The sequence below is a fragment of the Molossus molossus genome, unplaced genomic scaffold, assembly GCF_014108415.1.
Source record: "Molossus molossus isolate mMolMol1 unplaced genomic scaffold, mMolMol1.p scaffold_m16_p_13, whole genome shotgun sequence".
Lineage (NCBI taxonomy): Eukaryota > Metazoa > Chordata > Mammalia > Chiroptera > Molossidae > Molossus > Molossus molossus.
This window is the reverse complement of record NW_023425348.1, coordinates 31,362,536-31,371,142: the sequence shown is the minus strand read 5'-3', so window position 1 is coordinate 31,371,142 and position 8,607 is coordinate 31,362,536. Positions and strand designations below refer to the sequence as shown.

Sequence of the window (8,607 nt, the reverse complement as noted above, 5' to 3'; positions counted from 1 at the left end):
GGGCGGCCCGGCCCGCGCCCCGAGCGCACGCTCCCCGGCCCCGCGGCCCGAGCTGCGCCAGGCTGCACCGCCGCGCGGCCCCTTTGTCTGGCGGCGAGCCTGTTGTGTGGCTGCTGCTGCTCAGGATGTCCTGGCTGGGAACTGGGAGGCGTCCCGCAGCCCAGCCTGCCAGCTCCGAAAGACAAAGATGTGAAGAAAGAGACTCATACTTTCAGTGCGGACCCTGGCCTCCCTTCCCGTGCACACACACACACACCTAGTTCTTTGGGACAGGTCGTTTTCTCCGGGTAAAAAAGTTCTACTCAAAGCACTTTAGTAAGGAAATTAAGGCCGGAAATACCCTTTTGTGTATGAGGGTCCCCGTTCTCCGCCCACGCTCAGCATCTCATCCCACCGTCAAACACCCCTTCACAACCCACACCTAAAGCCTCTCTACCCCTCTGCTCTACCCCCATCCCTGCTCCTACCCACACCGCTGCAAAGCTTTTAAGATAATTTGAATAAAACGAGCCCAGAGGATTAATGGTTAAAGATGACGTAATTCTCAGGGGCTTTAGGGAAGCTCAGATTTACTCTATTTAGGAATTTGCATTTTACTACCTAGTATTGAAGTCTGTTTAGTAACAGGAATCCTCCGAAACTCCTATCAGACAGAGGCCAGGAGAAGGTGAGAAGAGTGTGGGACTGACACAGGGCACCTGTCTTATGCTGCAAAATATCTGTTAGGGAGGAGAGAAAATCATTCACAAATAAGAATATCCGATGAAAAATAAGTGTTCAATAACTTAAATCGGGAACTTCTCAACTGATAACTCACAAGTGGCAGAAAAGGTAAATCATTAGTAACCTAATCTCATGGCTTTCAAGCTTTTTTTTTTAGTCCTCACCTGAGGATATTTTTTTATTTATTTTCAGATAGAGTGGAAGGAATGAAGGAAGGGAGAGAGAGAGACAGAAATACCGATGTGAGAGAGACACATGGACTGGCTGCCTCCTATCAGGACGAACCACAAAGGAGATGTGCCCTTGATCTAAATCAGTCTGACTCATTGGTCCGCAGGCCAATGTTCTAACCGCTGAGTCAAACTGGCCAGAGCTCTTTTTTTTTTTTTTTTTAAGCAAAATACATTTTACAACACATGCCATAATATATAATTGAAACTAAAATTTCATAAAATCATACTTCCTTTACCAAATACAATGTTCTTATCTCAATTAATTTCATGAAATGATTAATGACTGATTCAATTCAAAAACTGAATGATTCATATCAAATCCCAGTTATACCAGCAGGTGTGGCTCAGTTGTTGAGCTTCGACCCATGCACCAAGAGGTCTCTGGTTCAATTTCTGATCAGGGCTCATGCCCAGATGGTGGGCCAAATCCCCAGTGGGGAACATACAGGAGGCAGCCAATCGATGTTCCTCTCATTGATGTTTCTATCTCTCTGCCTCTCACTTCCTCTCTCTCTAAAATCAATAAAGAAAAAAAAAACTTAAATCCCATTTATATTTCACCCAGTGCTCTTTCTAATAGTCTGTCCCTCTTTTTGATATATGACTTTCCTGTTTCATGCATGATCACATCTTGAAAACTGCCTCAAATCTTCCTGGAGTAAGGGAGCACATTATTTATAAATAACTCCCTGTTCTTGTTAACCATGTAATACCTAAAAGGCCAGAAAAAGAGCGCACAGAGAACCCAAGGAGTAGCACCACTGAAGGAAGTTCGAATTCTGGGACACAAATTACACCCTCAAAAAGTAACCATTCCAGAGCCATAATCTCAATAGATAGGAGGTGGGGAGGGTCTAAAAAAGTTTTTGGTTCTTGTCATGAATTGAGAGGAGTGAAGCAATGGAAGAATAGTAGAATAAAAGATAATGTAGTTCAGCTACTTTCAGGAGAAAAAAAAGAGTCTACTTCTTACTGTGTACATAAGTGTCAAGCACTGTCCTTACTTCATATACAAAATCTCACTTAATTCTCACAAAAGTCATGTGGATAAGGACACTGAAGCTAAAAGAGATTAAGAAACTTTCTTGAGAGGGTAGGGGAAATGTTGGTCAAAGGGTACAAACTTTCAGTAATAAAACGAATAAGTTCAGGAAACCTAATGCACAACATGATTATAGTTAACAAAACTGTATTATATACTTGAAAATGGAGAAGAGAGTAGATCTTAAATGTTCTCACCACAAAGAAAAAAAAAAAGAAAAGAAAAGAAACGGTAACTATGTGGGGTGATAGAAGTGTTGACCAAAGCTAGGATGGCAATCATTCCACAATATATTTGTATAAAATCAGCACAATGTTACATGTCAATTATCCCAATAAAGCTGAAAAAAATATACATTAACTGGAACAATAACATTGCAATAAAGATAAAAATAAATAAATAAAAAGAGAAAAGACACTTGCCTGAAATGGTAAAATAGTATTTGCTTATGGCTCAAAGAACCCATAATCAGATACTTTTGTGAAACCCTTTTGTAAAATGGCAGAGTGTTAAACAAAGGTTGATTGTAAACTTATCCCTATTATCTTATAGGCGCTCTGTAAAAGGGGCCCAGGATCTGATGGTTTCTATTGCCTTACAGGGAAACAATACTGCAAGCTGTCTCCAAGAGACAGAGCTAGTGTCTTGTTATGCAGGAACTCTCATTATTGAGTTTCTTTTCAATATAATTTTCTCTAGGCCAGATGGTTTAGTACTGTCTTTTCGAAGATGGGGAGGACTGTCCTTGACAGCAATGAGGAGAGAGTTCTGAAGCTATATCAGTATTCCAAAATGCATAATGAAAAAGAATCACACTTTTGTCAGGAAAAGACTTCATAGGAAAAAAAAAATCAAATGACAAAAACCTTTGCTCTTGGTTGAAATTATGGATGGTAACTTTATCATCCTATGCTGATAATAAACTCTGGGAGTTAGAGATATGGTTGATCTATTGCTTATTGCTCAATAAACACAAAAGCTTTCTCTTTTTGGTAGACAGTGTCCTTCAACATATAAAAACCATGGAGAAAAAATTGATAAATGTTTGCCCTTTCTGCCTGCTTTTGTTACTCTGCTTCCTTATTTGTCAACTCAGAGGCATATTTTTCTCATGAAGCTTTTCCTAACTTACTTCTCCTCCATCTCACACAGACTCTTCCTGTCATCTCTGCATTCTTTAGTGTGTTCCAAATCCACTATCCAATGATGGCTACAGAACAGAAAGAGTTCCTCTGCCTGGAGCTAGAAGAGCCAAACAGTGAACATGAAGAACTGCAGTGGAGAACTATTGGCTATTTGATTATGAATGGTGCTACCCAGGAGAACAAGAGGCTAACGCTCCAAAGCCCAAACTCCCAGATGGATGACATGTAGGTTACAGATTACAGTCATCCCTCGCCAATTCGCGCTTCGACTTGCATGGCTTCACTCTATCACGGTTTTTTCAAATATATTCATTAAAAAGTTGATTGAGACAATGAAAATGATACAGCGTGCACTCGGTTGTCTGAGTTAATTAAACACCCCTGTATTACAATTAAAATTAAAATTACTGTACGTATGGACTGTAGGCCTGTGTAATCGAGCACCCCAGGAATCCTTCAACGCAGGTGCAAACGCTAGAGTCTGGACCAGATTAACAGCGATAAATGAGAGACAACTGCATATAGGGCAAAATCACAAGACACAATGGGTTAGGGGTTTCAGGGTCATGTTGGGAGCTGATTGGTCAGAGGTGATGTAAAAGAGTAATAATCATTTCTTCAGGTCTTAAGGACAATTCTGAGGTCTTTTCTGGGTGTCTCTGTTCCATCTCAAGAGAAAGAAGCTAGGAATCATTCCACATTAGGACTCAGTAGTTGAAACATAACATAGGCCAAGATGTTATCTTTAGCCTGCCAGTGGTCTGGACCACATGACCACAGTCAGGTATCAGCTTTTGTCTTCTGCTGGGTATGGGGTGGGAAGCACTGGCTAATTACCCAGGGACAGGCTGGGTCTCTGAGGGGTATATATATTGACAGAGAGAGAGATTATTTCTAGACGTTAGATTTAAAGCTAAATTTAAAGTCATAAGGACCTTCAGTTTTATGATCATCACTGCATTTTCTACATAATAATTTATAATATTTTAATTGTATGTATATGTGCATTTACTTCCCCTCATCAACTGATCTTCTCAAGGACAAGGATCCTGTCTTATTCATTTTTAATTCAAGACTTAGAACAAAGATTGATACACAGCAAGAACTTACAGAATGTTTATTCAATAAATGAATAGTAGTTAAGTACATTGTCCTTCCTCCTGTGCCTCTCAAACTCCAGTTTCTCAAGTGTAAGTTTTTAGTAATGTAAGAAAAGTTTCTGCTCAACTTGATAATAATTAACTAGCAGAAAAGGACTCATGGGGCAAGGACCCCTTCATACGGAGTCACCTACAGCACAGGTCACAGGATATGCTTTTGAGACAAGTGAGGACCTCTGTTAGTTTCCTGCAGCTGCGGTAACTAATTATCACTAATTGGGAGGCTTAAAACAACAAAACTGCATTCTCTCACAGTTCCAGAGGACAGAAGACTGAAATAAGACTACTGGATCCAAATCAAGGTGGTGACCGGGCCACACTCCTTCCTAAGACTCTAAGGGAGAATCTGTGCCTTGACTCTTCCCGATCCTGGGGCTGCTGACATACCTTGACTTGTGGCTGCATCTTTCCATTCGCTGCCTCAGTGGTCACACTGTCTTCTCCTCTTCTATCTGTATGTACATCAAATCACCATCTACCTCTCTTACAAGGACACTTGTGATTGTAGTTAGGGTTCACCCAGATAATCCAAAATAATTTCCCCAGGTCCAGATCCTTGACTTAATCACACCTGCAAAACCTCCTTTTTCTTATAAAGTAACATTTACAGGTTCCTGGGATTAGGGCCTCATATATTTGGGCAGTCATTTATTCAGCCTACTACAGCATCTAAATTGATTTTATTGATGTTAATGTTCTTTCCCTGATTAGACAGACCAGACTTAGAGTAGGATTTTTGAGAAAATAAAAAAGTATGAAATCTTGCTATTTTTGACAACATAGGACCTAAGGGTACTATGCCAAATCAGGCAGAGAAACACAAATACTGCATGATTTCACACATGTAGAATCTTAAAAAGCCAAACAGAAACAGACTCATAGATACAGAGAACAAACTGATGGTTATCATAGAGGGTGGGGGGATGGGTGAAAAAGTGAAGGGGGATAAGAGATACAAACTTCCAGTTACAAAATAAACACGTACAGGGATGTGATATGCAACAAAGGGGATATAGTCAGTAGCATCATAATAACTTTGTACGATGACAAATGATTACTAGACATATGGTGGTGATTGCATATTATTGGGTATAAATATGGAGAATCACTATGTTGTACACCTAAAACTAATATAATATTGTATGTCAGCTGTACATTAATAAAAAGAGAATAAATAAAAGTGAGGACTCTTAATTAGCATTTTTTAAGAAGTAAAAAAGTATATACCAGGGCCCTGGCCAATATGGCTCAGTGGTTAGAGTGGTGGCCCACGGACAGAAGGGTCTCGGGTTCAAGTCTCAGTCAAGAGCACGTACCTGGGTTGCAGGTTCAATCCACTGCCCTGGTCAGGGAGTGTGCAGGAGGCAACTGATCTCTCTCTCTCTCTCTTCCTCTCTCAAATCAATAATGAAGTTGTGAAAAAAACACACTGGTGTATGTGCCTTCATGGAGGTTGCATCCAATGAGAGAGGAATTAAGTTAATAATCATCATTTTGATGAACAATGTCATGCATGTTCAAGGCACTAAAAAGCATTCATTTGAGCCCTGGACGGTTTGGTTCAGCGGTTAGAGCGTCGGCCTGCGGTCCTGAGAGACCCGGGTTCGGTTCCGCTAAGGGCGCGTACCTCGGTTGCAGTTTATCCCCGGCCCTGGTTGGTTGTGCGGGTGGCAGCCACTCAATGTGTTCCTTTCACATCGATGTTTCTCTCTCTCTCTCTGTTCCTCTCTCTCCCTCCCACCTGAACAAAAAATGGAAAATGTCCTAGGGTGAGGATTAAAAAAAAAAAAAAAAAAAAAGCATTCATTTGAGAAAGAGTCTCCGGTTTAAAAAAAACTACAAATGCAAAAAGGATTTTCTATGGAGTACATATTTACTAACACTGACAAAGATGTAAGAGAAAGCACAGTGGAATTTTTAGGGGGCAAGTATCACTAGCTCCAAATACTGACCCAAGATGCCTCACTAACTGAGAAGGAGTCACTCTAAGTAAAATCCTGATCAGTTTCCTTTTCTCTGGCAGAGTAGGCAGAGAATCCTAGAGATCGAGTAACTAACAGCTCCATTAAATAGAAGAGAAAGCCCTGGCCAGTGTCTCAGTTGATTGGAGCATCCTCCCTTATACCAAAAGGTTGAAGGTTCGATCCCAGTCAGGAGATAACCAAATGTTTCTCTCTCACATCAATGTTTCTCTGTACCCAGTTCATCTCTAAAATAAAATTTTAAAATATCCTTGAGTGAAGATTTAAAAAGAGAGAGAGAAAAGGAAACTACACCCAGTCCCTGAGACACTTAGCTGGAAAAGGGGCTGGCCCCCAGAAAGAACCAGTGAGTAATAGCTCCAAGTCAAGTCCCAGATAGCCACACATTGTCATTTCCATACAAAAACAAATACAGACCATCACCTGATTCAATCATTTAGGAATGCCGAATGTGTACTCACAGCGCGGTCAGCTCTTTGAGAAATGCCGACGAAGCCGGATACTTGAGATGCCCTCAAGTATCAGATACTTTGTGGAAAAATAACACTTACAGATGTGAAGACAAATTAAGAATGCCAGACTTAAGACTCTGGATAAAATTTTCTTGAATAAAAGTAAATAATGATGAAATTTTGTTTAGAATTGTCTTGCATAGAATACTTTTCCAATCTTCTGGATTTAATAGACGAATAAAATTTCAAAAAGAAAAAAATAAATGGAAGCCAACATTTTTGCTACAAGAAAAAATTTTTTAATGAAAATCAAAAATACCATACACTACATGTAAATTAAAGAAAATTCATTAAAAAAAAAGATTGTAAGAAATACTACTTTCAGCTTCCATAGGAACTTCTCTCTCTCTCTCTCTCTCTCTCTCTCTCTCTCTTTCTCCTTAGGCTTTTATTTTTTTAATTATTTTTCTTTATTGATTTTAGAGAGAAAGAAAGGAAGAGGGAGAGAGAGAGAGAAATATCAATGAGAGAGAACATCAATTGGCCGTCTCCTGCATGTCCTCCACTGGGGATTTGGCCCAAAACCTGGGCGTGTGCCCTGACCGGGAATCGAACTGGAGACCTCTCGGTGCGTGGGTTGACGCTCAACCACTGACCCACACCGGCCAAGCTCTTTAGGCTATTTTTTACTATCTAATCCTCAAATCTCTTCTGTAAGGATCATTCTTATCTTTATCCTAATTTTATACATGCGGAAACTGGGGCACATAGATAGTAACTAACTTGCCCGAAGTCACCAAGGCATTAAACGGTCAATTCCCAGAAGCCAAACCCCTGCTCCTTCTTCTACCCATGTCATTTCTGAACTAGGACTGTAATTCTTTTTTTTTTTTTTTTTTTGCCACTCAGAGTGCATTCTCCCCTTCTCATTCTTTCTGAAGAAAAAAAAAAGAATGATCATCAATGGCAAATGGCAGTTGCCGAAGCAACACCAAGAGCCAGCTTCATGCTCAGGAGAGAACCTGTATCTCCTCCTTGTGGTTTTGGGTGCTCTACACAATCAGAGAAACTCCTCTAGTAACAAACTATAGAAATGATCCCTGAAAGTATAGTCTTAGAACTGTTTCTTTAGACCTCAAATGGAGCTATAGTTTTCGACTTTCCTCAATGATCTGACGTGTATAGGGGTTTACCTGTGGGCTTTTGCACATTCTCAAAGCCTATCTTGTCCATTGTTTATTGTTTTATTTGTCCTTTTTACTGTGTGGCATTTCCATTAACAGAATAATTCCATGATGTTTGTGCTATTATATTGTTCTTAAAATTTTAGAAGTATCCCGGAAGACCAAAATAGTATGTTCGTAACACCTGTTTCCATGTTACTGGCTGCATCCTCAGACAGCTTTCGAATATTGAGGAAATAAGATCAAACTTTCTCCCCAGTCTCACTTTACTTTCTGAGCAAAAAAAAAACAACAAATCTTGTCATAACTATTAAACTTTATGTTAAATGATATAAGGTTTAGAATCATAACAACATCAGAATAGAGAAAGGCTTTGGAGACCATTATAATTTTCACTTAATGGATTAGAGGGGAAGCTGGAGCCTTTTTCTGAGCTCTTTTTCATCAACCTCCCCACCACCTCCACCAGGACTGTGCACAGCCTGATAGCTTGTATTTATATATTTATTCATGAGCTTATCTGATTGTCTATCTCTGTCATAAAATGTGAACTCCCCAAAGGTAAAGTGCATGTCGGAATCGGCTTATTTTTTATTTTCCCAGAGACAAGTATAGAGCTTAGAATGTGAGTAGGAGCTCAGTAATTATTTTGAATTAAAGAAATGAAAGCCAGAAGAACAGATTTC

General features: G+C 39.8%; 1 non-coding gene across 1 annotated transcript; it reads right to left on the bottom strand.

The window, feature by feature from the left end:
* Positions 1 to 7,637: 7,637 nt before the first annotated feature.
* Positions 7,638 to 7,853, bottom strand: LOC118629211. The gene has a single exon (XR_004959437.1). It is a non-coding gene; the product is annotated as a small nucleolar RNA U3 (small nucleolar RNA).
* Positions 7,854 to 8,607: the final 754 nt, after the last annotated feature.